Here is a 26,844-nt window from a genome sequence, read left to right as displayed (position 1 = left end):
GTTTGTCGGATTTTGGGATGGACTCTTTGGCTTTGCTTTTCTTCTCCTCATTGGATTTTTCATGTTCAAAGTTGCAGAAGCCAGATTACAAGCTCATTTTGGTTCAACTTCAGCAACTGTGCATTGCATTGCCATGTAATGTGATGCAATGCTATCTTTCTAGCTCTCCCTTTTTACTTCCTTTTGGATAAACAGACATATTAGGCAAGCATTTTGGAGCTTTCACCTAAATAACTACAGGTGGTGAGATAAGCTGCACAATATAATTGACCTTTCAGTATATTGTTGCACACACACCATCTATTTAGCAAATGCCCTTGTTATCAACAGCAGCCTTTTAAACTCACCTGAGCTAACAGGTATGTGCGCTGGTTACTCTGCTGCGCTTAAAATTTCTTTTTTGGTTTGCTACAATGCCTTTTCTGAAACGTTGTCTCCTTCTGCTGGAACACTGACTTCTTTCATTTAATGCCTGCAGACTATAAAAGAGAACCCAACCCAAAAAGTTTGGTTGATTAGTCTGTGGCATTCTGTTAAACTGTTGCTTATGGCGGTCTCTGTGAGCTTCTCAGCGACATTCAGCCAGCCAGGTATCCTGCCTGCAGTAGATGGAATGTGGCAATGGAACGCTGGCTGCGCGTGTCATAATAGGCTCTGAGCCTTTATATACCTGTGCACAGCAGCAGCCACCTTCAGTCTGCTGCTGGACAGCCAGCAGCAGCAGCAGCAGGAGAGGTATGTAATCAGGAGCCCTCCTGCTAAGGGTAGACAGCTGCTCGTTCCACCCCACCCCCCGCCTTAATTGGTTCTCCTCCCTTCCAACGGTGTTGAGGCGGGTGGGAACAGCAGGGGGTGAAGGTGCTGTGTTTAAAGAGGTGGAGTTATGCAGATCTAAAACGCGTGGATTGCAGCAGCAGCAAGCCGAAAAGTGCAGGCATGTAAGGGATCTAGAGGTTGACAACATGTCTTCTTAACGGGAGTCCAGGAGCTCATCTCCACAAATGGACTTTTCAGGATCCTTGGGTGGCTCCGTAGTTTGAAACCAATTCTGGTTATCGCTTCTCGGCCTTTTGGCTAAGATCAAGTGTAGTATCTGTTCTTATCAGTTTAATATCTGATACGTCCCCTATCTGGGGACCATATATTAAATGGATTTTTAGAACAGGGAGATGGAAAAAGAGCTTGCTCTGTCCACTCCACGCATTGACCTGGTATTGCAGTATCTCCAGGACCGGTGCACCCCTTCTTTAATGCAGTTTCTAAAATCAGAAAGAATTGAATTCAATGTTTTTTGTTCATTTTGCTTGTTTGTCGGATTTTGGGATGGACTCTTTGGCTTTGCTTTTCTTCTCCTCATTGGATTTTTTATGTTCAAAGTTGCAGAAGCCAGATTACAAACTCATTTTGGTTCAACTTCCAGCAACTGTGCATTGCATTGCCATGTAATGTGATGCAATGCTATCTTTCTAGCTCTCCCTTTTTACTTCCTTTTGGATAAACAGACATACTAGGCAAGCATTTTGGAGCTTTCACCTAAATAACTACAGGTGGTGAGATAAGCTGCACAATATAATTGACCTTTCAGTATATTGTTGCACACACACCATCTATTTAGCAAATGCCCTTTTTATCAACAGCAGCCTTTTAAACTCACCTGAGCTAACAGGTATGTGCGCTGGTTACTCTGCTGCGCTTAAAATTTCTTTTTTGGTTGCTACAATGCCTTTTCTGAAACGTTGTCTCCTTCTGCTGGAACACTGACTTCTTTCATTTAATGCCTGCAGACTATAAAAGAGAACCCAACCCAAAAAGTTTGGTTGATTAGTCTGTGGCATTCTGTTAAACTGTTGCTTATGGCGGTCTCTGTGAGCTTCTCAGCGACATTCAGCCAGCCAGTATCCTGCCTGCAGTAGATGGAATGTGGCAATGGAACGCTGGCTGCGCGTGTCATAATAGGCTCTGAGCCTTTATATACCTGTGCACAGCAGCAGCCACCTTCAGTCTGCTGCTGGACAGCCAGCAGCAGCAGCAGCAGGAGAGGTATGTAATCAGAGCCCTCCTGCTAAGGGTAGACAGCTGCTCGTTCCACCCCACCCCTCGCCTTAATTGGTTCTCCTCCCTTCCAACGGTGTGAGGCGGGTGGGAATAGCAGGGGGTGAAGGTGCTGTGTTTAAAGAGGTGGAGTTATGCAGATCTAAAACGCGTGGATTGCAGCAGCAGCAAGCCGAAAAGTGCAGGCATGTAAGGGATCTAGAGGTTGACAACATGTCTTCTTAATGGGAGTCCAGGAGCTCATCACCACAAATGGACTTTTCAGGATCCTTGGGTGGCTCCGTAGTTTGAAACCAATTCTGTTATCGCTTCTCGGCCTTTTGGCTAAGATCAAGTGTAGTATCTGTTCTTATCAGTTTAATATCTGATACATCCCCTATCTGGGGACCATATATTAAATGGATTTTTAGAACAGGGAGATGGAAAAAGAGCTTGCTCTGTCCACTCCACGCATTGACCTGGTATTGCAGTATCTCCAGGACCGGTGCACCCCTTCTTTAATGCAGTTTCTAAAATCAGAAAGAATTGAATTCAATGTTTTTTGTTCATTTTGCTTGTTTGTCGGATTTTGGGATGGACTCTTTGGCTTTGCTTTTCTTCTCCTCATTGGATTTTTCATGTTCAAAGTTGCAGAAGCCAGATTACAAGCTCATTTTGGTTCAACTTCAGCAACTGTGCATTGCATTGCCATGTAATGTGATGCAATGCTATCTTTCTAGCTCTCCCTTTTTACTTCCTTTTGGATAAACAGACATATTAGGCAAGCATTTTGGAGCTTTCACCTAAATAACTACAGGTGGTGAGATAAGCTGCACAATATAATTGACCTTTCAGTATATTGTTGCACACACACCATCTATTTAGCAAATGCCCTTGTTATCAACAGCAGCCTTTTAAACTCACCTGAGCTAACAGGTATGTGCGCTGGTTACTCTGCTGCGCTTAAAATTTCTTTTTTGGTTTGCTACAATGCCTTTTCTGAAACGTTGTCTCCTTCTGCTGGAACACTGACTTCTTTCATTTAATGCCTGCAGACTATAAAAGAGAACCCAAACCCAAAAAGTTTGGTTGATTAGTCTGTGGCATTCTGTTAAACTGTTGCTTATGGCGGTCTCTGTGAGCTTCTCAGCGACATTCAGCCAGCCAGGTATCCTGCCTGCAGTAGATGGAATGTGGCAATGGAACGCTGGCTGCGCGTGTCATAATAGGCTCTGAGCCTTTATATACCTGTGCACAGCAGCAGCCACCTTCAGTCTGCTGCTGGACAGCCAGCAGCAGCAGCAGCAGGAGAGGTATGTAATCAGGAGCCCTCCTGCTAAGGGTAGACAGCTGCTCGTTCCACCCCACCCCCCGCCTTAATTGGTTCTCCTCCCTTCCAACGGTGTTGAGGCGGGTGGGAACAGCAGGGGGTGAAGGTGCTGTGTTTAAAGAGGTGGAGTTATGCAGATCTAAAACGCGTGGATTGCAGCAGCAGCAAGCCGAAAAGTGCAGGCATGTAAGGGATCTAGAGGTAGACAACATGTCTTCTTAACGGGAGTCCAGGAGCTCATCTCCACAAATGGACTTTTCAGGATCCTTGGGTGGCTCCGTAGTTTGAAACCAATTCTGGTTATCGCTTCTCGGCCTTTTGGCTAAGATCAAGTGTAGTATCTGTTCTTATCAGTTTAATATCTGATACGTCCCCTATCTGGGGACCATATATTAAATGGATTTTAGAACAGGGAGATGGAAAAAAGAGCTTGCTCTGTCCACTCCACGCATTGACCTGGTATTGCAGTATCTCCAGGACCGGTGCACCCCTTCTTTAATGCAGTTTCTAAAATCAGAAAGAATTGAATTCAATGTTTTTTGTTCATTTTGCTTGTTTGTCAGATTTTGGGATGGACTCTTTGGCTTTGCTTTTCTTCTCCTCATTGGATTTTCATGTTCAAAGTTGCAGAAGCCAGATTACAAGCTCATTTTGGTTCAACTTCAGCAACTGTGCATTGCATTGCCATGTAATGTGATGCAATGCTATCTTTCTAGCTCTCCCTTTTTACTTCCTTTGGATAAACAGACATATTAGGCAAGCATTTTGGAGCTTTCACCTAAATAACTACAGGTGGTGAGATAAGCTGCACAATATAATTGACCTTTCAGTATATTGTTGCACACACACCATCTATTTAGCAAATGCCCTTGTTATCAACAGCAGCCTTTTAAACTCACCTGAGCTAACAGGTATGTGCGCTGGTTACTCTGCTGCGCTTAAAATTTCTTTTTTGGTTTGCTACAATGCCTTTTCTGAAACGTTGTCTCCTTCTGCTGGAACACTGACTTCTTTCATTTAATGCCTGCAGACTATAAAAGAGAACCCAACCCAAAAAGTTTGGTTGATTAGTCTGTGGCATTCTGTTAAACTGTTGCTTATGGCGGTCTCTGTGAGCTTCTCAGCGACATTCAGCCAGCCAGGTATCCTGCCTGCAGTAGATGGAATGTGGCAATGGAACGCTGGCTGCGCGTGTCATAATAGGCTCTGAGCCTTTATATACCTGTGCACAGCAGCAGCCACCTTCAGTCTGCTGCTGGACAGCCAGCAGCAGCAGCAGCAGCAGGAGAGGTATGTAATCAGGAGCCCTCCTGCTAAGGGTAGACAGCTGCTCGTTCCACCCCACCCCCCGCCTTAATTGGTTCTCCTCCCTTCCAACGGTGTTGAGGCGGGTGGGAACAGCAGGGGGTGAAGGTGCTGTGTTTAAAGAGGTGGAGTTATGCAGATCTAAAACGCGTGGATTGCAGCAGCAGCAAGCCGAAAAGTGCAGGCATGTAAGGGATCTAGAGGTTGACAACATGTCTTCTTAACGGGAGTCCAGGAGCTCATCTCCACAAATGGACTTTTCAGGATCCTTGGGTGGCTCCGTAGTTTGAAACCAATTCTGGTTATCGCTTCTCGGCCTTTTGGCTAAGATCAAGTGTAGTATCTGTTCTTATCAGTTTAATATCTGATACGTCCCCTATCTGGGGACTATATATTAAATGGATTTTTAGAACAGGGAGATGGAAAAAGAGCTTGCTCTGTCCACTCCACGCATTGACCTGGTATTGCAGTATCTCCAGGACCGGTGCACCCCTTCTTTAATGCAGTTTCTAAAATCAGAAAGAATTGAATTCAATGTTTTTTGTTCATTTTGCTTGTTTGTCGGATTTTGGGATGGACTCTTTGGCTTTGCTTTTCTTCTCCTCATTGGATTTTTCATGTTCATAGTTGCAGAAGCCAGATTACAAGCTCATTTTGGTTCAACTTCAGCAACTGTGCATTGCATTGCCATGTAATGTGATGCAATGCTATCTTTCTAGCTCTCCCTTTTTACTTCCTTTTGGATAAACAGACATATTAGGCAAGCATTTTGGAGCTTTCACCTAAATAACTACAGATGGTGAGATAAGCTGCACAATATAATTGACCTTTCAGTATATTGTTGCACACACACCATCTATTTAGCAAATGCCCTTGTTATCAACAGCAGCCTTTTAAACTCACCTGAGCTAACAGGTATGTGCGCTGGTTACTCTGCTGCGCTTAAAATTTCTTTTTTGGTTTGCTACAATGCCTTTTCTGAAACGTTGTCTCCTTCTGCTGGAACACTGACTTCTTTCATTTAATGCCTGCAGACTATAAAAGAGAACCCAACCCAAAAAGTTTGGTTGATTAGTCTGTGGCATTCTGTTAAACTGTTGCTTATGGCGGTCTCTGTGAGCTTCTCAGCGACATTCAGCCAGCCAGGTATCCTGCCTGCAGTAGATGGAATGTGGCAATGGAACGCTGGCTGCGCGTGTCATAATAGGCTCTGAGCCTTTATATACCTGTGCACAGCAGCAGCCACCTTCAGTCTGCTGCTGGACAGCCAGCAGCAGCAGCAGCAGGAGAGGTATGTAATCAGGAGCCCTCCTGCTAAGGGTAGACAGCTGCTCGTTCCACCCCACCCCCCGCCTTAATTGGTTCTCCTCCCTTCCAACGGTGTTGAGGCGGGTGGGAACAGCAGGGGGTGAAGGTGCTGTGTTTAAAGAGGTGGAGTTATGCAGATCTAAAACGCGTGGATTGCAGCAGCAGCAAGCCGAAAAGTGCAGGCATGTAAGGGATCTAGAGGTTGACAACATGTCTTCTTAACGGGAGTCCAGGAGCTCATCTCCACAAATGGACTTTTCAGGATCCTTGGGTGGCTCCGTAGTTTGAAACCAATTCTGGTTATCGCTTCTCGGCCTTTTGGCTAAGATCAAGTGTAGTATCTGTTCTTATCAGTTTAATATCTGATACATCCCCTATCTGGGGACCATATATTAAATGGATTTTTAGAACAGGGAGATGGAAAAAGAGCTTGCTCTGTCCACTCCACGCATTGACCTGGTATTGCAGTATCTCCAGGACCGGTGCACCCCTTCTTTAATGCAGTTTCTAAAATCAGAAAGAATTGAATTCAATGTTTTTTGTTCATTTTGCTTGTTTGTCGGATTTTGGGATGGACTCTTTGGCTTTGCTTTTCTTCTCCTCATTGGATTTTTCATGTTCAAAGTTGCAGAAGCCAGATTACAAGCTCATTTTGGTTCAACTTCAGCAACTGTGCATTGCATTGCCATGTAATGTGATGCAATGCTATCTTTCTAGCTCTCCCTTTTTACTTCCTTTTGGATAAACAGACATATTAGGCAAGCATTTTGGAGCTTTCACCTAAATAACTACAGGTGGTGAGATAAGCTGCACAATATAATTGACCTTTCAGTATATTGTTGCACACACACCATCTATTTAGCAAATGCCCTTGTTATCAACAGCAGCCTTTTAAACTCACCTGAGCTAACAGGTATGTGCGCTGGTTACTCTGCTGCGCTTAAAATTTCTTTTTTGGTTTGCTACAATGCCTTTTCTGAAACGTTGTCTCCTTCTGCTGGAACACTGACTTCTTTCATTTAATGCCTGCAGACTATAAAAGAGAACCCAACCCAAAAAGTTTGGTTGATTAGTCTGTGGCATTCTGTTAAACTGTTGCTTATGGCGGTCTCTGTGAGCTTCTCAGCGACATTCAGCCAGCCAGGTATCCTGCCTGCAGTAGATGGAATGTGGCAATGGAACGCTGGCTGCGCGTGTCATAATAGGCTCTGAGCCTTTATATACCTGTGCACAGCAGCAGCCACCTTCAGTCTGCTGCTGGACAGCCAGCAGCAGCAGCAGCAGGAGAGGTATGTAATCAGGAGCCCTCCTGCTAAGGGTAGACAGCTGCTCGTTCCACCCCACCCCCCGCCTTAATTGGTTCTCCTCCCTTCCAACGGTGTTGAGGCGGGTGGGAACAGCAGGGGGTGAAGGTGCTGTGTTTAAAGAGGTGGAGTTATGCAGATCTAAAACGCGTGGATTGCAGCAGCAGCAAGCCGAAAAGTGCAGGCATGTAAGGGATCTAGAGGTTGACAACATGTCTTCTTAACGGGAGTCCAGGAGCTCATCTCCACAAATGGACTTTTCAGGATCCTTGGGTGGCTCCGTAGTTTGAAACCAATTCTGGTTATCGCTTCTCGGCCTTTTGGCTAAGATCAAGTGTAGTATCTGTTCTTATCAGTTTAATATCTGATACGTCCCCTATCTGGGGACCATATATTAAATGGATTTTTAGAACAGGGAGATGGAAAAAGAGCTTGCTCTGTCCACTCCACGCATTGACCTGGTATTGCAGTATCTCCAGGACCGGTGCACCCCTTCTTTAATGCAGTTTCTAAAATCAGAAAGAATTGAATTCAATGTTTTTTGTTCATTTTGCTTGTTTGTCGGATTTTGGGATGGACTCTTTGGCTTTGCTTTTCTTCTCCTCATTGGATTTTTCATGTTCAAAGTTGCAGAAGCCAGATTACAAGCTCATTTTGGTTCAACTTCAGCAACTGTGCATTGCATTGCCATGTAATGTGATGCAATGCTATCTTTCTAGCTCTCCCTTTTTACTTCCTTTTGGATAAACAGACATATTAGGCAAGCATTTTGGAGCTTTCACCTAAATAACTACAGGTGGTGAGATAAGCTGCACAATATAATTGACCTTTCAGTATATTGTTGCACACACACCATCTATTTAGCAAATGCCCTTGTTATCAACAGCAGCCTTTTAAACTCACCTGAGCTAACAGGTATGTGCGCTGGTTACTCTGCTGCGCTTAAAATTTCTTTTTTGGTTTGCTACAATGCCTTTTCTGAAACGTTGTCTCCTTCTGCTGGAACACTGACTTCTTTCATTTAATGCCTGCAGACTATAAAGAGAACCCAACCCAAAAAGTTTGGTTGATTAGTCTGTGGCATTCTGTTAAACTGTTGCTTATGGCGGTCTCTGTGAGCTTCTCAGCGACATTCAGCCAGCCAGGTATCCTGCCTGCAGTAGATGGAATGTGGCAATGGAACGCTGGCTGCGCGTGTCATAATAGGCTCTGAGCCTTTATATACCTGTGCACAGCAGCAGCCACCTTCAGTCTGCTGCTGGACAGCCAGCAGCAGCAGCAGCAGGAGAGGTATGTAATCAGGAGCCCTCCTGCTAAGGGTAGACAGCTGCTCGTTCCACCCCACCCCCCGCCTTAATTGGTTCTCCTCCCTTCCAACGGTGTTGAGGCGGGTGGGAACAGCAGGGGGTGAAGGTGCTGTGTTTAAAGAGGTGGAGTTATGCAGATCTAAAACGCGTGGATTGCAGCAGCAGCAAGCCGAAAAGTGCAGGCATGTAAGGGATCTAGAGGTTGACAACATGTCTTCTTAACGGGAGTCCAGGAGCTCATCTCCACAAATGGACTTTTCAGGATCCTTGGGTGGCTCCGTAGTTTGAAACCAATTCTGGTTATCGCTTCTCGGCCTTTTGGCTAAGATCAAGTGTAGTATCTGTTCTTATCAGTTTAATATCTGATACGTCCCCTATCTGGGGACCATATATTAAATGGATTTTTAGAACAGGGAGATGGAAAAAGAGCTTGCTCTGTCCACTCCACGCATTGACCTGGTATTGCAGTATCTCCAGGACCGGTGCACCCCTTCTTTAATGCAGTTTCTAAAATCAGAAAGAATTGAATTCAATGTTTTTTGTTCATTTTGCTTGTTTGTCGGATTTTGGGATGGACTCTTTGGCTTTGCTTTTCTTCTCCTCATTGGATTTTTCATGTTCAAAGTTGCAGAAGCCAGATTACAAGCTCATTTTGGTTTAACTTCAGCAACTGTGCATTGCATTGCCATGTAATGTGATGCAATGCTATCTTTCTAGCTCTCCCTTTTTACTTCCTTTTGGATAAACAGACATATTAGGCAAGCATTTTGGAGCTTTCACCTAAATAACTACAGGTGGTGAGATAAGCTGCACAATATAATTGACCTTTCAGTATATTGTTGCACACACACCATCTATTTAGCAAATGCCCTTGTTATCAACAGCAGCCTTTTAAACTCACCTGAGCTAACAGGTATGTGCGCTGGTTACTCTGCTGCGCTTAAAATTTCTTTTTTGGTTTGCTACAATGCCTTTTCTGAAACGTTGTCTCCTTCTGCTGGAACACTGACTTCTTTCATTTAATGCCTGCAGACTATAAAAGAGAACCCAACCCAAAAAGTTTGGTTGATTAGTCTGTGGCATTCTGTTAAACTGTTGCTTATGGCGGTCTCTGTGAGCTTCTCAGCGACATTCAGCCAGCCAGGTATCCTGCCTGCAGTAGATGGAATGTGGCAATGGAACGCTGGCTGCGCGTGTCATAATAGGCTCTGAGCCTTTATATACCTGTGCACAGCAGCAGCCACCTTCAGTCTGCTGCTGGACAGCCAGCAGCAGCAGCAGCAGGAGAGGTATGTAATCAGGAGCCCTCCTGCTAAGGGTAGACAGCTGCTCGTTCCACCCCACCCCCCGCCTTAATTGGTTCTCCTCCCTTCCAACGGTGTTGAGGCGGGTGGGAACAGCAGGGGGTGAAGGTGCTGTGTTTAAAGAGGTGGAGTTATGCAGATCTAAAACGCGTGGATTGCAGCAGCAGCAAGCCGAAAAGTGCAGGCATGTAAGGGATCTAGAGGTTGACAACATGTCTTCTTAACGGGAGTCCAGGAGCTCATCTCCACAAATGGACTTTTCAGGATCCTTGGGTGGCTCCGTAGTTTGAAACCAATTCTGGTTATCGCTTCTCGGCCTTTTGGCTAAGATCAAGTGTAGTATCTGTTCTTATCAGTTTAATATCTGATACGTCCCCTATCTGGGGACCATATATTAAATGGATTTTTAGAACAGGGAGATGGAAAAAGAGCTTGCTCTGTCCACTCCACGCATTGACCTGGTATTGCAGTATCTCCAGGACCGGTGCACCCCTTCTTTAATGCAGTTTCTAAAATCAGAAAGAATTGAATTCAATGTTTTTTGTTCATTTTGCTTGTTTGTCGGATTTGGGGATGGACTCTTTGGGGCTTTTCTTCTCCTCATTGGATTTTTCATGTTCAAAGTTGCAGAAGCCAGATTACAAGCTCATTTTGGTTTAACTTCAGCAACTGTGCATTGCATTGCCATGTAATGTGATGCAATGCTATCTTTCTAGCTCTCCCTTTTTACTTCCTTTTGGATAAACAGACATATTAGGCAAGCATTTTGGAGCTTTCACCTAAATAACTACAGGTGGTGAGATAAGCTGCACAATATAATTGACCTTTCAGTATATTGTTGCACACACACCATCTATTTAGCAAAAGCCCTTGTTATAAACAGCAGCCTTTTAAACTCACCTGAGCTAACAGGTATGTGCGCTGGTTACTCTGCTGCGCTTAAAATTTCTTTTTTGGTTTGCTACAATGCCTTTTCTGAAACGTTGTCTCCTTCTGCTGGAACACTGACTTCTTTCATTTAATGCCTGCAGACTATAAAAGAGAACCCAACCCAAAAAGTTTGGTTGATTAGTCTGTGGCATTCTGTTAAACTGTTGCTTATGGCGGTCTCTGTGAGCTTCTCAGCGACATTCAGCCAGCCAGGTATCCTGCCTGCAGTAGATGGAATGTGGCAATGGAACGCTGGCTGCGCGTGTCATAATAGGCTCTGAGCCTTTATATACCTGTGCACAGCAGCAGCCACCTTCAGTCTGCTGCTGGACAGCCAGCTGCAGCAGCAGCAGCAGGAGAGGTATGTAATCAGGAGCCCTCCTGCTAAGGGTAGACAGCTGCTCGTTCCACCCCACCCCCCGCCTTAATTGGTTCTCCTCCCTTCCAACGGTGTTGAGGCGGGTGGGAACAGCAGGGGGTGAAGGTGCTGTGTTTAAAGAGGTGGAGTTATGCAGATCTAAAACGCGTGGATTGCAGCAGCAGCAAGCCGAAAAGTGCAGGCATGTAAGGGATCTAGAGGTTGACAACATGTCTTCTTAACGGGAGTCCAGGAGCTCATCTCCACAAATGGACTTTTCAGGATCCTTGGGTGGCTCCGTAGTTTGAAACCAATTCTGGTTATCGCTTCTCGGCCTTTTGGCACGATCTGTAGTGGGTTGTGACATTGGGCTGAAGGTTACTGTGGTGGCAGAACCGATTCTTGGCCTTTGGAGATATCCAGTGCTGCTTTTGGGAATCGGTGCTAAAGCTGCAGTGCCTTTTCTTTACGGAGGACGGTGTGTTGGAGGGAGGACAAACTTCGTGGAGGCTGCGATCCGTGTGTGATATTTTCCTTGGTATCTGGAAAAGAAGAGGAAAATCATGGAGACAAGGAGAAACCCTGGAGGAAGGAAGGAGAATCAAGCAAGCAACCCGAATGATTATTTCTCGGAGGAGCATCCGCTGAAGGACACCATCAGGTTCGTGGTTGCTCCTGACCACCGGCAGGTGAAAGATTCTCAATTTATTTTCAATGTTATTTGTAAGCTCTTGAAGATCGACAAGGAGCATCTTTTTTGCTTTCAATCTTTTTTTTCTCGAGGACTTTATGATGTTACGCTTAATAAAGCCTCGCAGTGTGAAAGTGCCTACGCTCTTTATGAAGTAAATAAAGAGAAGGTAGAGCTGGAGGGGGTGAAAGTAATCCCCTCTTTTCAGTTTTCAATGAAAGTACTGACGATTCATTTGTTTAGTCCATTTATTACAGACTCTGAGGTTGAAAGTTACCTATCAATGTATTGTGACAAAATCATCCCTAAGAGACGCGGGGAAACACAGTTTGGAGTGTGGAACGGGAAACGTGTGTATGTGGTATCATTTAGGAAGAACCCGAATGAGGAGGGGGGCGTGTCCAGACCTCCGCCGCAGGTTTATATCAACCATAGCCGCGGTTATTTATTCTTCCCAGGGATGCCACACTACTGCCGTGTGTGTAAAAAATATGGACATCTGGATGCAGAATGTAACAAGTGTTTTAGTTGCATGGGTACTCCTCACCAGATGGATGAGTGCCCTAAAAATAAGAAAAAGGATGTAGAGGAGATGGACACATCGCCTGAAGAACAGCAACAAGAAGCTAAAGACGATGTGGAAGCAGGCATTGCTGCTGAAGAGGAAAAAGGGGAAGAGGAGAAAGAAAGGAGTGAGAAGGAGGAGACAGAAAGAAAGAGAAAAGAGGAAGAGGAGGGACGGGCAATGAAGGAGAAGAAGAAGGAGGAACGGGTTAAAAAATCACAAGAAGAAGAGGAAAGGAAGTTGGAAGAAAGGAAGAGAAAGAAGGAAGAGGAAAAACAGAAGAGGATAGAGGACATAGAAAAAAGGGCCATGGAGATAAAGAAACAGATGGAAAGGAAAAAGAGAGAAGAGCAGAAGAAAGAAGATAAGAAGAAAGAAGATAAGAATGAAAAGAAGAAGATAGAAGAACAGAAGAAAGAAGATCAGAAGAGAGAAGAGAAGAGTCAAATGTTGCAAGAAATTTCTCCACTAAGTAAAGGGAGTAGTTGTGGAGGGGAAAGTGATATTCCAGAAGTAGTGGAGTCCACTCCTACTAATTCCCTGTCGCAGAGCTTACCTTGCGCGCAGGTACAAATGGACTGCACAGAAAAATCTCTAAAAAGAAGTGTGGATAGAAGTGATAATGAAGGAATACCATGTGGTGGGAAAGTAAAGGCATTAGAAGCAACAAGTCTGCTGGGGAGTGTGTCATCTTCGGATGTATCAGATCTGGAGGTAGACCCATCTTCTCCGGCAGTAGAGAATGAGGGCGGAGGGAAGAGCCCTGCACTAAATGTTAGAAGATGATCCGCTCAATGTCCCTGAATGTTCAGGGGTTTAACGACCTATATAAGAGAACTGCTTTATATGATTTTTTAAATAATGAAAATATTGATTTTATCTTTCTACAAGAATGTAATTTGACAAAAAAAATAAGCTATGAATATTTACAGGGTATATGGAAGGGTAACTTATGCTTTTCTGGTGGGAACGAGTCAAAAAGTGATGGTGTGGGGTTTTTATGCTCTAAAGATTGGGAGATTGTAAATTATGAAGAGATATACCCTGGGAGGATTTTAAGAATTGATGTGCAGAAAAATGGGAAGAAAGTGAGGTGTTTTAATGTGTATGCAAATGCAGAAAAAGCCTTGAGATTACATTTGCTTGAACTGTTGCAGCTGTTTTTACCTGGAGTAGATCCATTAGTTTTAGGTGGGGATTTTAATTGTCATTTAAAAAATGTAAAAGATGGGTCAGCTTCATGTCTTAGAAATATTTTAGCAGCTTTTAATCTTAAAGATACATGGGCATTAGATGGACAAAAAAAGGAGCATGAAGTCACTTGGGTGGGGAGAGGTGTTTCATCCAGAATAGATTATATTTTTATATCTCAAGCCCTAACATGCTCAGGTTTTAAAACGCATTCAACACCTTTTTCAGATCATAAAATAATAGAATGTAGTTTTAAAATAGAATCAGATGTGGATAAAAGACCGTCACACTGGAAATTTAATGTATCCCTACTACAAGACGAGGTGGTTATGGAAGGTTTTAAAAAGCTGTATGAAAAACTGAAGCTAAAAAAAACGTTTTTTAAATCTATTTTTAATTGGTGGGATTTTGTCAAGAAGGAGGTAAAAATATTTTTTATTAAAGAAGGAAAGAAGAAAGCTGCTGCAAAACGTATTTTTTATAATGATCTTAATGCTAAACTGCAATGTTTTTTTCACCTCGAAAATAACGGATGTGATCTGCAGGAGGCGATCCGAACAACAAAAGAAAAGATCCAAAACTGCCTGAAAGAAAAAGGTAAAGAAATTATTTTTAATTCCCGAGTAAAAGTTTTAGACGAGGATGAAAAATGCACAAAATTCTTTTTTAAAAAAATATGTGACAAGAAGGATTATATGAAGGTTTTGGAAGGAGAAACAAGTTTGGAGGGGAAGAAGATGAAAGCAAAAGAATTTTATGATGATTTATTTTCTGTTAAAAACACGGATGTGTCTCTAAAAAAACATTTTTTAGAAGGACTGGAAAAAAATTTTAATGCGGAAGATAAATCTTTTTTAATAGGGAATTTTACTAAAGAGGAAGTTTTTAATACAATTAATACGCTACAAAATAACAAAACGCCAGGAGCAGATGGACTACCTGTTGAATTTTACAAGTGTTTATGGGAGATCATGGGTGAGGATTTTTATGAAGTAATTTTAGAAGCAGAAGCATCTTTTAGTGTCCCAGAGTCGTGGTGGGAGGGTCTTATTGTTTTATTATTTAAGAAAGGAAATAAAGAACTGATTAAAAATTGGAGACCAATAACCCTTTTAAATACGGACTGTAAGGTATATGCAAAGTTACTAGCAAATAGATTAAAAAAGGTAATCGGCTCAGTAATAGAAGTGGATCAGACGTGTGCAGTGCCAAATCGGAGAATCAGCGACTCATTGATTTTAATCAGGGATGTTTTATGGGATGTTTTAGACAGAAAACAAAAGCTTGCTCTAATTACTTTGGATTTTGAAAAAGCGTACGATAGAGTTGCCCATGATTTTTTATTTGCAGTTTTAGAGAAAATGGGATGCCCGGATGTTTTTAGCAAACGTATTAAATCTCTTTACAAATCATGTTTTAGCAAAATATCTATTAATGGTTTTTTATCTGATAATGTAAAAATAAACTGTGGCGTTAAACAGGGGTGTCCCTTATCCCCTATTCTTTTTATTTGTGCAATTGAACCACTTTTAGCAGCTTTTAGGAGAGATAAGGTAATCAATGGTTTTTTTATTCCCGGGAGTTGCAATGAACAAGTTAAAGTGGTGGCATATATGGATGATGTGACGGTTTTAGTTAAAGACACTAGAAGCATGAACAGAGCCATAAGAACAGTGGATTGGTTTGGGGGCGCATCGGGTTTTAAAATTAACATGGAAAAATCTGGTATTTTAACTGTTGGTGATTTTATTGTAGATTCTGAGTGTAAATTAACAAGAATGAATGAAGTAAAAATTTTAGGTATTTATTTCTCAGAGTCAGGTGGTAATGTAAGAAATTGGGAGTCTCTGCTGGAAAGAGTTAAGAAAAAGATTACTTTCTGGCAGTTGAGAGATCTTACCCTGGAAGGAAAAATTTTAATTATTAGACAGGTTTTACTCCCAATGTTTTTATATGTCTCAACAGTTTTTATCCCCCAAAATAATATCATGAAGAGAGTTATTAAGGTATGTTTTAATTTTTTATGGAGATCCAAGATGGAAAGAGTAAAGAGAGAGGAGATATATAAATCAAAGAAAAAAGGTGGGAAAGGTTTTCCGGATATTAGGTCCTTTTTATATGCAAAGTATGTAGCGAACTGTGTATGCACTTATTAGGACCAGGCTCTAAGCTAAAGTTGTTTTCTATATATAATTTAGGTTTCTATATTAGAAATTATAAATGGTTGGAGATGTCTCTAAATAGGCCTTATAGGTTTTTACCTCCAGGAAATTATATTGTTTTAGGAAAAATTTTAAGAGATTTTAAACTTAAGATGGTCGAAATAAATGTTCTTAAATGCCATAAAAAAATCCTAAAAAATCCTGGAAGAGAGAATAGGTATCAGTCCTGTGGAACATTTTTCATTCAAAATTGTGGAAAGAATCTGGATGAATGTAAATTATAGTGTGTTATCTAATGAACACAGGGATTTACTCTGGTGTATAGTAAAAGACTGCCTGCCAACCCGTGAGTTCCAACACAGGCGTGGGTTGGTAAGATCTGAAGTGTGCCCAAGATCCAGGTGTGGGAATAGTGAAACACCCATGCACATCTTCTGGAATTGTAATTTTGCACAGACAATATGGAGGAAAGTGTGCAATATAGTGAGAGCTGTGAGTACTGTTAATTTTTTGGATTTTAACAGAGTATTTTACGGATGGGGATAAGAGAGGAGGATTTTTAAAATTGTATGGATTATTATTGCATGTGTGAAGGCGGCATTGTGGAAAGCAAGGAACATTTTAGTGTTTAAACATAAGGAAGTAACAGTCGACCAGTGTATTAAATTATGTCTAAGTTATTTGTACATGTATTTCTGGAGGGACAAAATGACGCTTGGCAAGGTGAAAGCAAATGAGAAATGGAAACAATGTAAATGGAATGAACTTACCTTGTAAGATTTGATTTTTTGAAAACCTGTGGAAAAACAAAAAAGAAGAACAAAAACAAACAAAAAAAAATTAGCCAAAACTATATAATTTTTAAAAAAAAAAAAAAGAGGAAAAAATAAATAAATATATATATATAAAAGGAAAAGAAAATAAAAGATTTGGAGAAGTATTAAAATTGGTAGAATGCACGATGATGGATTTGAGTCTTCTTATCTTTTTGTTGATTCCAAGACTTTGTAATCTGAGTGTAAAAAAAAAAAAAAAAAAAAAAAAAAAAATCTGTTCTTATCAGTTTAATATCTGATACGTCCCCTATCTGGGGACCATATATTAAATGGATTTTTAGAACAGGGAGATGGAAAAAGAGCTTGCTCTGTCCACTCCACTCATTGACCTGGCATTGCAGTATCTCCAGGACCGGTGCACCCCTTCTTTAATGCAGTTTCTAAATCAGAAAGAATTGAATTCAATGTTTTTGTTCATTTTGCTTGTTTGTCGGATTTTGGGATGGACTCTTTGGCTTTGCTTTTCTTCTCCTCATTGGATTTTTCATGTTCAAAGTTGCAGAAGCCAGATTACAAGCTCATTTTGGTTCAACTTCAGCAACTGTGCATTGCATTGCCATGTAATGTGATGCAATGCTATCTTTCTAGCTCTCCTTTTTACTTCCTTTTGGATAAACAGACATATTAGGCAAGCATTTTGGAGCTTTCACCTAAATAACTACAGGTGGTGAGATAAGCTGCACAATATAATTGACCTTTCAGTATATTGTTGCACACACACCATCTATTTAGCAAATGCCCTTGTTATCAACAGCAGCCTTTTAAACTCACCTGAGCTAACAGGTATGTGCGCTGGTTACTCTGCTGCGCTTAAAATTTCTTTTTTGGTTTGCTACAATGCCTTTTCTGAAACGTTGTCTCCTTCTGCTGGAACACTGACTTCTTTCATTTAATGCCTGCAGACTATAAAAGAGAACCCAACCAAAAAGTTTGGTTGATTAGTCTGTGGCATTCTGTTAAACTGTTGCTTATGGCGGTCTCTGTGAGCTTCTCAGCGACATTCAGCCAGCCAGGTATCCTGCCTGCAGTAGATGGAATGTGGCAATGGAACGCTGGCTGCGCGTGTCATAATAGGCTCTGAGCCTTTATATACCTGTGCACAGCAGCAGCCACCTTCAGTCTGCTGCTGGACAGCCAGCAGCAGCAGCACGAGGAGAGGTATGTAATCAGGAGCCCTCCTGCTAAGGGTAGACAGCTGCTCGTTCCACCCCACCCCCCGCCTTAATTGGTATTGGTTCTCCTCCCTTCCAACGGTGTTGAGGCGGGTGGGAACAGCAGGGGGTGAAGGTGCTGTGTTTAAAGAGGTGGAGTTATGCAGATCTAAAACGCGTGGATTGCAGCAGCAGCAAGCCGAAAAGTGCAGGCATGTAAGGGATCTAGAGGTTGACAACATGTCTTCTTAACGGGAGTCCAGGAGCTCATCTCCACAAATGGACTTTTCAGGATCCTTGGGTGGCTCCGTAGTTTGAAACCAATTCTGGTTATCGCTTCTCGGCCTTTTGGCTAAGATCAAGTGTAGTATCTGTTCTTATCAGTTTAATATCTGATACGTCCCCTATCTGGGGACCATATATTAAATGGATTTTTAGAACAGGGAGATGGAAAAAGAGCTTGCTCTGTCCACTCCACGCATTGACCTGGTATTGCAGTATCTCCAGGACCGGTGCACCCCTTCTTTAATGCAGTTTCTAAAATCAGAAAGAATTGAATTCAATGTTTTTTGTTCATTTTGCTTGTTTGTCGGATTTTGGGATGGACTCTTTGGCTTTGCTTTTCTTCTCCTCATTGGATTTTTCATGTTCAAAGTTGCAGAAGCCAGATTACAAGCTCATTTTGGTTCAACTTCAGCAACTGTGCATTGCATTGCCATGTAATGTGATGCAATGCTATCTTTCTAGCTCTCCCTTTTTACTTCCTTTTGGATAAACAGACATATTAGGCAAGCATTTTGGAGCTTTCACCTAAATAACTACAGGTGGTGAGATAAGCTGCACAATATAATTGACCTTTCAGTATATTGTTGCACACACACCATCTATTTAGCAAATGCCCTTGTTATCAACAGCAGCCTTTTAAACTCACCTGAGCTAACAGGTATGTGCGCTGGTTACTCTGCTGCGCTTAAAATTTCTTTTTTGGTTTGCTACAATGCCTTTTCTGAAACGTTGTCTCCTTCTGCTGGAACACTGACTTCTTTCATTTAATGCCTGCAGACTATAAAAGAGAACCCAACCCAAAAAGTTTGGTTGATTAGTCTGTGGCATTCTGTTAAACTGTTGCTTATGGCGGTCTCTGTGAGCTTCTCAGCGACATTCAGCCAGCCAGGTATCCTGCCTGCAGTAGATGGAATGTGGCAATGGAACGCTGGCTGCGCGTGTCATAATAGGCTCTGAGCCTTTATATACCTGTGCACAGCAGCAGCCACCTTCAGTCTGCTGCTGGACAGCCAGCAGCAGCAGCAGCAGGAGAGGTATGTAATCAGGAGCCCTCCTGCTAAGGGTAGACAGCTGCTCGTTCCACCCCACCCCCCGCCTTAATTGGTTCTCCTCCCTTCCAACGGTGTTGAGGCGGGTGGGAACAGCAGGGGGTGAAGGTGCTGTGTTTAAAGAGGTGGAGTTATGCAGATCTAAAACGCGTGGATTGCAGCAGCAGCAAGCCGAAAAGTGCAGGCATGTAAGGGATCTAGAGGTTGACAACATGTCTTCTTAACGGGAGTCCAGGAGCTCATCTCCACAAATGGACTTTTCAGGATCCTTGGGTGGCTCCGTAGTTTGAAACCAATTCTGGTTATCGCTTCTCGGCCTTTTGGCTAAGATCAAGTGTAGTATCTGTTCTTATCAGTTTAATATCTGATACGTCCCCTATCTGGGGACCATATATTAAATGGATTTTTAGAACAGGGAGATGGAAAAAGAGCTTGCTCTGTCCACTCCACGCATTGACCTGGTATTGCAGTATCTCCAGGACCGGTGCACCCCTTCTTTAATGCAGTTTCTAAAATCAGAAAGAATTGAATTCAATGTTTTTTGTTCATTTTGCTTGTTTGTCGGATTTTGGGATGGACTCTTTGGCTTTGCTTTTCTTCTCCTCATTGGATTTTTCATGTTCAAAGTTGCAGAAGCCAGATTACAAGCTCATTTTGGTTCAACTTCAGCAACTGTGCATTGCATTGCCATGTAATGTGATGCAATGCTATCTTTCTAGCTCTCCCTTTTTACTTCCTTTTGGATAAACAGACATATTAGGCAAGCATTTTGGAGCTTTCACCTAAATAACTACAGGTGGTGAGATAAGCTGCACAATATAATTGACCTTTCAGTATATTGTTGCACACACACCATCTATTTAGCAAATGCCCTTGTTATCAACAGCAGCCTTTTAAACTCACCTGAGCTAACAGGTATGTGCGCTGGTTACTCTGCTGCGCTTAAAATTTCTTTTTTGGTTTGCTACAATGCCTTTTCTGAAACGTTGTCTCCTTCTGCTGGAACACTGACTTCTTTCATTTAATGCCTGCAGACTATAAAAGAGAACCCAACCCAAAAAGTTTGGTTGATTAGTCTGTGGCATTCTGTTAAACTGTTGCTTATGGCGGTCTCTGTGAGCTTCTCAGCGACATTCAGCCAGCCAGGTATCCTGCCTGCAGTAGATGGAATGTGGCAATGGAACGCTGGCTGCGCGTGTCATAATAGGCTCTGAGCCTTTATATACCTGTGCACAGCAGCAGCCACCTTCAGTCTGCTGCTGGACAGCCAGCAGCAGCAGGAGAGGTATGTAATCAGGAGCCCTCCTGCTAAGGGTAGACAGCTGCTCGTTCCACCCCACCCCCCGCCTTAATTGGTTCTCCTCCCTTCCAACGGTGTTGAGGCGGGTGGGAACAGCAGGGGGTGAAGGTGCTGTGTTTAAAGAGGTGGAGTTATGCAGATCTAAAACGCGTGGATTGCAGCAGCAGCAAGCCGAAAAGTGCAGGCATGTAAGGGATCTAGAGGTTGACAACATGTCTTCTTAACGGGAGTCCAGGAGCTCATCTCCACAAATGGACTTTTCAGGATCCTTGGGTGGCTCCGTAGTTTGAAACCAATTCTGGTTATCGCTTCTCGGCCTTTTGGCTAAGATCAAGTGTAGTATCTGTTCTTATCAGTTTAATATCTGATACGTCCCCTATCTGGGGACCATATATTAAATGGATTTTTAGAACAGGGAGATGGAAAAAGAGCTTGCTCTGTCCACTCCACGCATTGACCTGGTATTGCAGTATCTCCAGGACCGGTGCACCCCTTCTTTAATGCAGTTTCTAAAATCAGAAAGAATTGAATTCAATGTTTTTTGTTCATTTTGCTTGTTTGTCGGATTTTGGGATGGACTCTTTGGCTTTGCTTTTCTTCTCCTCATTGGATTTTTCATGTTCAAAGTTGCAGAAGCCAGATTACAAGCTCATTTTGGTTCAACTTCAGCAACTGTGCATTGCATTGCCATGTAATGTGATGCAATGCTATCTTTCTAGCTCTCCCTTTTTACTTCCTTTTGGATAAACAGACATATTAGGCAAGCATTTTGGAGCTTTCACCTAAATAACTACAGGTGGTGAGATAAGCTGCACAATATAATTGACCTTTCAGTATATTGTTGCACACACACCATCTATTTAGCAAATGCCCTTGTTATCAACAGCAGCCTTTTAAACTCACCTGAGCTAACAGGTATGTGCGCTGGTTACTCTGCTGCGCTTAAAATTTCTTTTTTGGTTTGCTACAATGCCTTTTCTGAAACGTTGTCTCCTTCTGCTGGAACACTGACTTCTTTCATTTAATGCCTGCAGACTATAAAAGAGAACCCAACCCAAAAAGTTTGGTTGATTAGTCTGTGGCATTCTGTTAAACTGTTGCTTATGGCGGTCTCTGTGAGCTTCTCAGCGACATTCAGCCAGCCAGGTATCCTGCCTGCAGTAGATGGAATGTGGCAATGGAACACTGGCTGCGCGTGTCATAATAGGCTCTGAGCCTTTATATACCTGTGCACAGCAGCAGCCACCTTCAGTCTGCTGCTGGACAGCCAGCAGCAGCAGCAGCAGGAGAGGTATGTAATCAGGAGCCCTCCTGCTAAGGGTAGACAGCTGCTCGTTCCACCCCACCCCCCGCCTTAATTGGTTCTCCTCCCTTCCAACGGTGTTGAGGCGGGTGGGAACAGCAGGGGGTGAAGGTGCTGTGTTTAAAGAGGTGGAGTTATGCAGATCTAAAACGCGTGGATTGCAGCAGCAGCAAGCCGAAAAGTGCAGGCATGTAAGGGATCTAGAGGTTGACAACATGTCTTCTTAACGGGAGTCCAGGAGCTCATCTCCACAAATGGACTTTTCAGGATCCTTGGGTGGCTCCGTAGTTTGAAACCAATTCTGGTTATCGCTTCTCGGCCTTTTGGCTAAGATCAAGTGTAGTATCTGTTCTTATCAGTTTAATATCTGATACGTCCCCTATCTGGGGACCATATATTAAATGGATTTTTAGAACAGGGAGATGGAAAAAGAGCTTGCTTTGTCCACTCCACGCATTGACCTGGTATTGCAGTATCTCCAGGACCGGTGCACCCCTTCTTTAATGCAGTTTCTAAAATCAGAAAGAATTGAATTCAATGTTTTTTGTTCATTTTGCTTGTTTGTCGGATTTTGGGATGGACTCTTTGGCTTTGCTTTTCTTCTCCTCATTGGATTTTTCATGTTCAAAGTTGCAGAAGCCAGATTACAAGCTCATTTTGGTTCAACTTCAGCAACTGTGCATTGCATTGCCATGTAATGTGATGCAATGCTATCTTTCTAGCTCTCCCTTTTTACTTCCTTTTGGATAAACAGACATATTAGGCAAGCATTTTGGAGCTTTCACCTAAATAACTACAGGTGGTGAGATAAGCTGCACAATATAATTGACCTTTCAGTATATTGTTGCACACACGCCATCTATTTAGCAAATGCCCTTGTTATCAACAGCAGCCTTTTAAACTCACCTGAGCTAACAGGTATGTGCGCTGGTTACTCTGCTGCGCTTAAAATTTCTTTTTTGGTTTGCTACAATGCCTTTTCTGAAACGTTGTCTCCTTCTGCTGGAACACTGACTTCTTTCATTTAATGCCTGCAGACTATAAAAGAGAACCCAACCCAAAAAGTTTGGTTGATTAGTCTGTGGCATTCTGTTAAACTGTTGCTTATGGCGGTCTCTGTGAGCTTCTCAGCGACATTCAGCCAGCCAGGTATCCTGCCTGCAGTAGATGGAATGTGGCAATGGAACGCTGGCTGCGCGTGTCATAATAGGCTCTGAGCCTTTATATACCTGTGCACAGCAGCAGCCACCTTCAGTCTGCTGCTGGACAGCCAGCAGCAGCAGCAGCAGGAGAGGTATGTAATCAGGAGCCCTCCTGCTAAGGGTAGACAGCTGCTCGTTCCACCCCACCCCCCGCCTTAATTGGTTCTCCTCCCTTCCAACGGTGTTGAGGCGGGTGGGAACAGCAGGGGGTGAAGGTGCTGTGTTTAAAGAGGTGGAGTTATGCAGATCTAAAACGCGTGGATTGCAGCAGCAGCAAGCCGAAAAGTGCAGGCATGTAAGGGATCTAGAGGTTGACAACATGTCTTCTTAACGGGAGTCCAGGAGCTCATCTCCACAAATGGACTTTTCAGGATCCTTGGGTGGCTCCGTAGTTTGAAACCAATTCTGGTTATCGCTTCTCGGCCTTTTGGCTAAGATCAAGTGTAGTATCTGTTCTTATCAGTTTAATATCTGATACGTCCCCTATCTGGGGACCATATATTAAATGGATTTTTAGAACAGGGAGATGGAAAAAGAGCTTGCTCTGTCCACTCCACGCATTGACCTGGTATTGCAGTATCTCCAGGACCGGTGCACCCCTTCTTTAATGCAGTTTCTAAAATCAGAAAGAATTGAATTCAATGTTTTTTGTTCATTTTGCTTGTTTGTCGGATTTTGGGATGGACTCTTTGGCTTTGCTTTTCTTCTCCTCATTGGATTTTTCATGTTCAAAGTTGCAGAAGCCAGATTACAAGCTCATTTTGGTTCAACTTCAGCAACTGTGCATTGCATTGCCATGTAATGTGATGCAATGCTATCTTTCTAGCTCTCCCTTTTTACTTCCTTTTGGATAAACAGACATATTAGGCAAGCATTTTGGAGCTTTCACCTAAATAACTACAGGTGGTGAGATAAGCTGCACAATATAATTGACCTTTCAGTATATTGTTGCACACACGCCATCTATTTAGCAAATGCCCTTGTTATCAACAGCAGCCTTTTAAACTCACCTGAGCTAACAGGTATGTGCGCTGGTTACTCTGCTGCGCTTAAAATTTCTTTTTTGGTTTGCTACAATGCCTTTTCTGAAACGTTGTCTCCTTCTGCTGGAACACTGACTTCTTTCATTTAATGCCTGCAGACTATAAAAGAGAACCCAACCCAAAAAGTTTGGTTGATTAGTCTGTGGCATTCTGTTAAACTGTTGCTTATGGCGGTCTCTGTGAGCTTCTCAGCGACATTCAGCCAGCCAGGTATCCTGCCTGCAGTAGATGGAATGTGGCAATGGAACGCTGGCTGCGCGTGTCATAATAGGCTCTGAGCCTTTATATACCTGTGCACAGCAGCAGCCACCTTCAGTCTGCTGCTGGACAGCCAGCAGCAGCAGCAGCAGGAGAGGTATGTAATCAGGAGCCCTCCTGCTAAGGGTAGACAGCTGCTCGTTCCACCCCACCCCCCGCCTTAATTGGTTCTCCTCCCTTCCAACGGTGTTGAGGCGGGTGGGAACAGCAGGGGGTGAAGGTGCTGTGTTTAAAGAGGTGGAGTTATGCAGATCTAAAACGCGTGGATTGCAGCAGCAGCAAGCCGAAAAGTGCAGGCATGTAAGGGATCTAGAGGTTGACAACATGTCTTCTTAACGGGAGTCCAGGAGCTCATCTCCACAAATGGACTTTTCAGGATCCTTGGGTGGCTCCGTAGTTTGAAACCAATTCTGGTTATCGCTTCTCGGCCTTTTGGCTAAGATCAAGTGTAGTATCTGTTCTTATCAGTTTAATATCTGATACGTCCCCTATCTGGGGACCATATATTAAATGGATTTTTAGAACAGGGAGATGGAAAAAGAGCTTGCTCTGTCCACTCCACGCATTGACCTGGTATTGCAGTATCTCCAGGACCGGTGCACCCCTTCTTTAATGCAGTTTCTAAAATCAGAAAGAATTGAATTCAATGTTTTTTGTTCATTTTGCTTGTTTGTCGGATTTTGGGATGGACTCTTTGGCTTTGCTTTTCTTCTCCTCATTGGATTTTTCATGTTCAAAGTTGCAGAAGCCAGATTACAAGCTCATTTTGGTTCAACTTCAGCAACTGTGCATTGCATTGCCATGTAATGTGATGCAATGCTATCTTTCTAGCTCTCCCTTTTTACTTCCTTTTGGATAAACAGACATATTAGGCAAGCATTTTGGAGCTTTCACCTAAATAACTACAGGTGGTGAGATAAGCTGCACAATATAATTGACCTTTCAGTATATTGTTGCACACACACCATCTATTTAGCAAATGCCCTTGTTATCAACAGCAGCCTTTTAAACTCACCTGAGCTAACAGGTATGTGCGCTGGTTACTCTGCTGCGCTTAATATTTCTTTTTTGGTTTGCTACAATGCCTTTTCTGAAACGTTGTCTCCTTCTGCTGGAACACTGACTTCTTTCATTTAATGCCTGCAGACTATAAAAGAGAACCCAACCCAAAAAGTTTGGTTGATTAGTCTGTGGCATTCTGTTAAACTGTTGCTTATGGCGGTCTCTGTGAGCTTCTCAGCGACATTAAGCCAGCCAGGTATCCTGCCTGCAGTAGATGGAATGTGGCAATGGAACGCTGGCTGCGCGTGTCATAATAGGCTCTGAGCCTTTATATACCTGTGCACAGCAGCAGCCACCTTCAGTCTGCTGCTGGACAGCCAGCAGCAGCAGCAGCAGGAGAGGTATGTAATCAGGAGCCCTCCTGCTAAGGGTAGACAGCTGCTCGTTCCACCCCACCCCCCGCCTTAATTGGTTCTCCTCCCTTCCAACGGTGTTGAGGCGGGTGGGAACAGCAGGGGGTGAAGGTGCTGTGTTTAAAGAGGTGGAGTTATGCAGATCTAAAACGCGTGGATTGCAGCAGCAGCAAGCCGAAAAGTGCAGGCATGTAAGGGATCTAGAGGTTGACAACATGTCTTCTTAACGGGAGTCCAGGAGCTCATCTCCACAAATGGACTTTTCAGGATCCTTGGGTGGCTCCATAGTTTGAAACCAATTCTGGTTATCGCTTCTCGGCCTTTTGGCTAAGATCAAGTGTAGTATCTGTTCTTATCAGTTTAATATCTGATACGTCCCCTATCTGGGGACCATATATTAAATGGATTTTTAGAACAGGGAGATGGAAAAAGAGCTTGCTCTGTCCACTCCACGCATTGACCTGGTATTGCAGTATCTCCAGGACCGGTGCACCCCTTCTTTAATGCAGTTTCTAAAATCAGAAAGAATTGAATTCAATGTTTTTTGTTCATTTTGCTTGTTTGTCGGATTTTGGGATGGACTCTTTGGCTTTGCTTTTCTTCTCCTCATTGGATTTTTCATGTTCAAAGTTGCAGAAGCCAGATTACAAGCTCATTTTGGTTCAACTTCAGCAACTGTGCATTGCATTGCCATGTAATGTGATGCAATGCTATCTTTCTAGCTCTCCCTTTTTACTTCCTTTTGGATAAACAGACATATTAGGCAAGCATTTTGGAGCTTTCACCTAAATAACTACAGGTGGTGAGATAAGCTGCACAATATAATTGACCTTTCAGTATATTGTTGCACACACACCATCTATTTAGCAAATGCCCTTGTTATCAACAGCAGCCTTTTAAACTCACCTGAGCTAACAGGTATGTGCGCTGGTTACTCTGCTGCGCTTAAAATTTCTTTTTTGGTTTGCTACAATGCCTTTTCTGAAACGTTGTCTCCTTCTGCTGGAACACTGACTTCTTTCATTTAATGCCTGCAGACTATAAAAGAGAACCCAACCCAAAAAGTTTGGTTGATTAGTCTGTGGCATTCTGTTAAACTGTTGCTTATGGCGGTCTCTGTGAGCTTCTCAGCGACATTCTGCCAGCCAGGTATCCTGCCTGCAGTAGATGGAATGTGGCAATGGAACGCTGGCTGCGCGTGTCATAATAGGCTCTG

At 43.1% G+C, this 26,844-nt stretch overlaps 15 non-coding genes and 1 pseudogene across 15 annotated transcripts; all 16 read left to right on the top strand.

Moving 5' to 3' along the window:
- The first annotated feature begins 1,054 nt into the window (after positions 1-1,054).
- On the top strand, positions 1,055-1,245 carry LOC141233978 (U2 spliceosomal RNA). The gene has a single exon (XR_012300002.1). It is a non-coding gene; the product is annotated as a U2 spliceosomal RNA (small nuclear RNA).
- Positions 1,246-2,356: 1,111 nt separating this feature from the next.
- LOC141234013 (U2 spliceosomal RNA) lies at positions 2,357-2,547 on the top strand. Its single transcript, XR_012300036.1, has one exon. It is a non-coding gene; the product is annotated as a U2 spliceosomal RNA (small nuclear RNA).
- A 1,116-nt stretch (positions 2,548-3,663) lies between these two features.
- Positions 3,664-3,854, top strand: LOC141234048 (U2 spliceosomal RNA). Its single transcript, XR_012300069.1, has one exon. It is a non-coding gene; the product is annotated as a U2 spliceosomal RNA (small nuclear RNA).
- A 1,116-nt stretch (positions 3,855-4,970) lies between these two features.
- Positions 4,971-5,161, top strand: LOC141233871 (U2 spliceosomal RNA). The gene has a single exon (XR_012299899.1). It is a non-coding gene; the product is annotated as a U2 spliceosomal RNA (small nuclear RNA).
- A 1,115-nt stretch (positions 5,162-6,276) lies between these two features.
- LOC141234012 (U2 spliceosomal RNA) lies at positions 6,277-6,467 on the top strand. The gene has a single exon (XR_012300035.1). It is a non-coding gene; the product is annotated as a U2 spliceosomal RNA (small nuclear RNA).
- Positions 6,468-7,582: 1,115 nt separating this feature from the next.
- LOC141233977 (U2 spliceosomal RNA) lies at positions 7,583-7,773 on the top strand. The gene has a single exon (XR_012300001.1). It is a non-coding gene; the product is annotated as a U2 spliceosomal RNA (small nuclear RNA).
- Positions 7,774-8,887: 1,114 nt separating this feature from the next.
- On the top strand, positions 8,888-9,078 carry LOC141233976 (U2 spliceosomal RNA). Its single transcript, XR_012300000.1, has one exon. It is a non-coding gene; the product is annotated as a U2 spliceosomal RNA (small nuclear RNA).
- Positions 9,079-10,193: 1,115 nt separating this feature from the next.
- On the top strand, positions 10,194-10,384 carry LOC141233975 (U2 spliceosomal RNA). Its single transcript, XR_012299999.1, has one exon. It is a non-coding gene; the product is annotated as a U2 spliceosomal RNA (small nuclear RNA).
- A 6,382-nt stretch (positions 10,385-16,766) lies between these two features.
- On the top strand, positions 16,767-16,988 carry LOC141234106 (U2 spliceosomal RNA; annotated as a pseudogene).
- A 1,117-nt stretch (positions 16,989-18,105) lies between these two features.
- On the top strand, positions 18,106-18,296 carry LOC141233974 (U2 spliceosomal RNA). Its single transcript, XR_012299998.1, has one exon. It is a non-coding gene; the product is annotated as a U2 spliceosomal RNA (small nuclear RNA).
- Positions 18,297-19,411: 1,115 nt separating this feature from the next.
- On the top strand, positions 19,412-19,602 carry LOC141233973 (U2 spliceosomal RNA). Its single transcript, XR_012299997.1, has one exon. It is a non-coding gene; the product is annotated as a U2 spliceosomal RNA (small nuclear RNA).
- Positions 19,603-20,711: 1,109 nt separating this feature from the next.
- Positions 20,712-20,902, top strand: LOC141233972 (U2 spliceosomal RNA). Its single transcript, XR_012299996.1, has one exon. It is a non-coding gene; the product is annotated as a U2 spliceosomal RNA (small nuclear RNA).
- A 1,115-nt stretch (positions 20,903-22,017) lies between these two features.
- LOC141234007 (U2 spliceosomal RNA) lies at positions 22,018-22,208 on the top strand. Its single transcript, XR_012300030.1, has one exon. It is a non-coding gene; the product is annotated as a U2 spliceosomal RNA (small nuclear RNA).
- Positions 22,209-23,323: 1,115 nt separating this feature from the next.
- Positions 23,324-23,514, top strand: LOC141233971 (U2 spliceosomal RNA). The gene has a single exon (XR_012299995.1). It is a non-coding gene; the product is annotated as a U2 spliceosomal RNA (small nuclear RNA).
- Positions 23,515-24,629: 1,115 nt separating this feature from the next.
- On the top strand, positions 24,630-24,820 carry LOC141233970 (U2 spliceosomal RNA). The gene has a single exon (XR_012299994.1). It is a non-coding gene; the product is annotated as a U2 spliceosomal RNA (small nuclear RNA).
- A 1,115-nt stretch (positions 24,821-25,935) lies between these two features.
- On the top strand, positions 25,936-26,126 carry LOC141233968 (U2 spliceosomal RNA). Its single transcript, XR_012299992.1, has one exon. It is a non-coding gene; the product is annotated as a U2 spliceosomal RNA (small nuclear RNA).
- Positions 26,127-26,844: the final 718 nt, after the last annotated feature.

This window comes from Phyllobates terribilis, unplaced genomic scaffold, assembly GCF_046119375.1.
Source record: "Phyllobates terribilis strain yellow unplaced genomic scaffold, ASM4611937v1 Scaffold_629__1_contigs__length_933511, whole genome shotgun sequence".
NCBI lineage: Eukaryota > Metazoa > Chordata > Amphibia > Anura > Dendrobatidae > Phyllobates > Phyllobates terribilis.
Note: the sequence above shows the minus strand (reverse complement) of the source record. Positions and strands in the feature narration are given on the sequence as shown.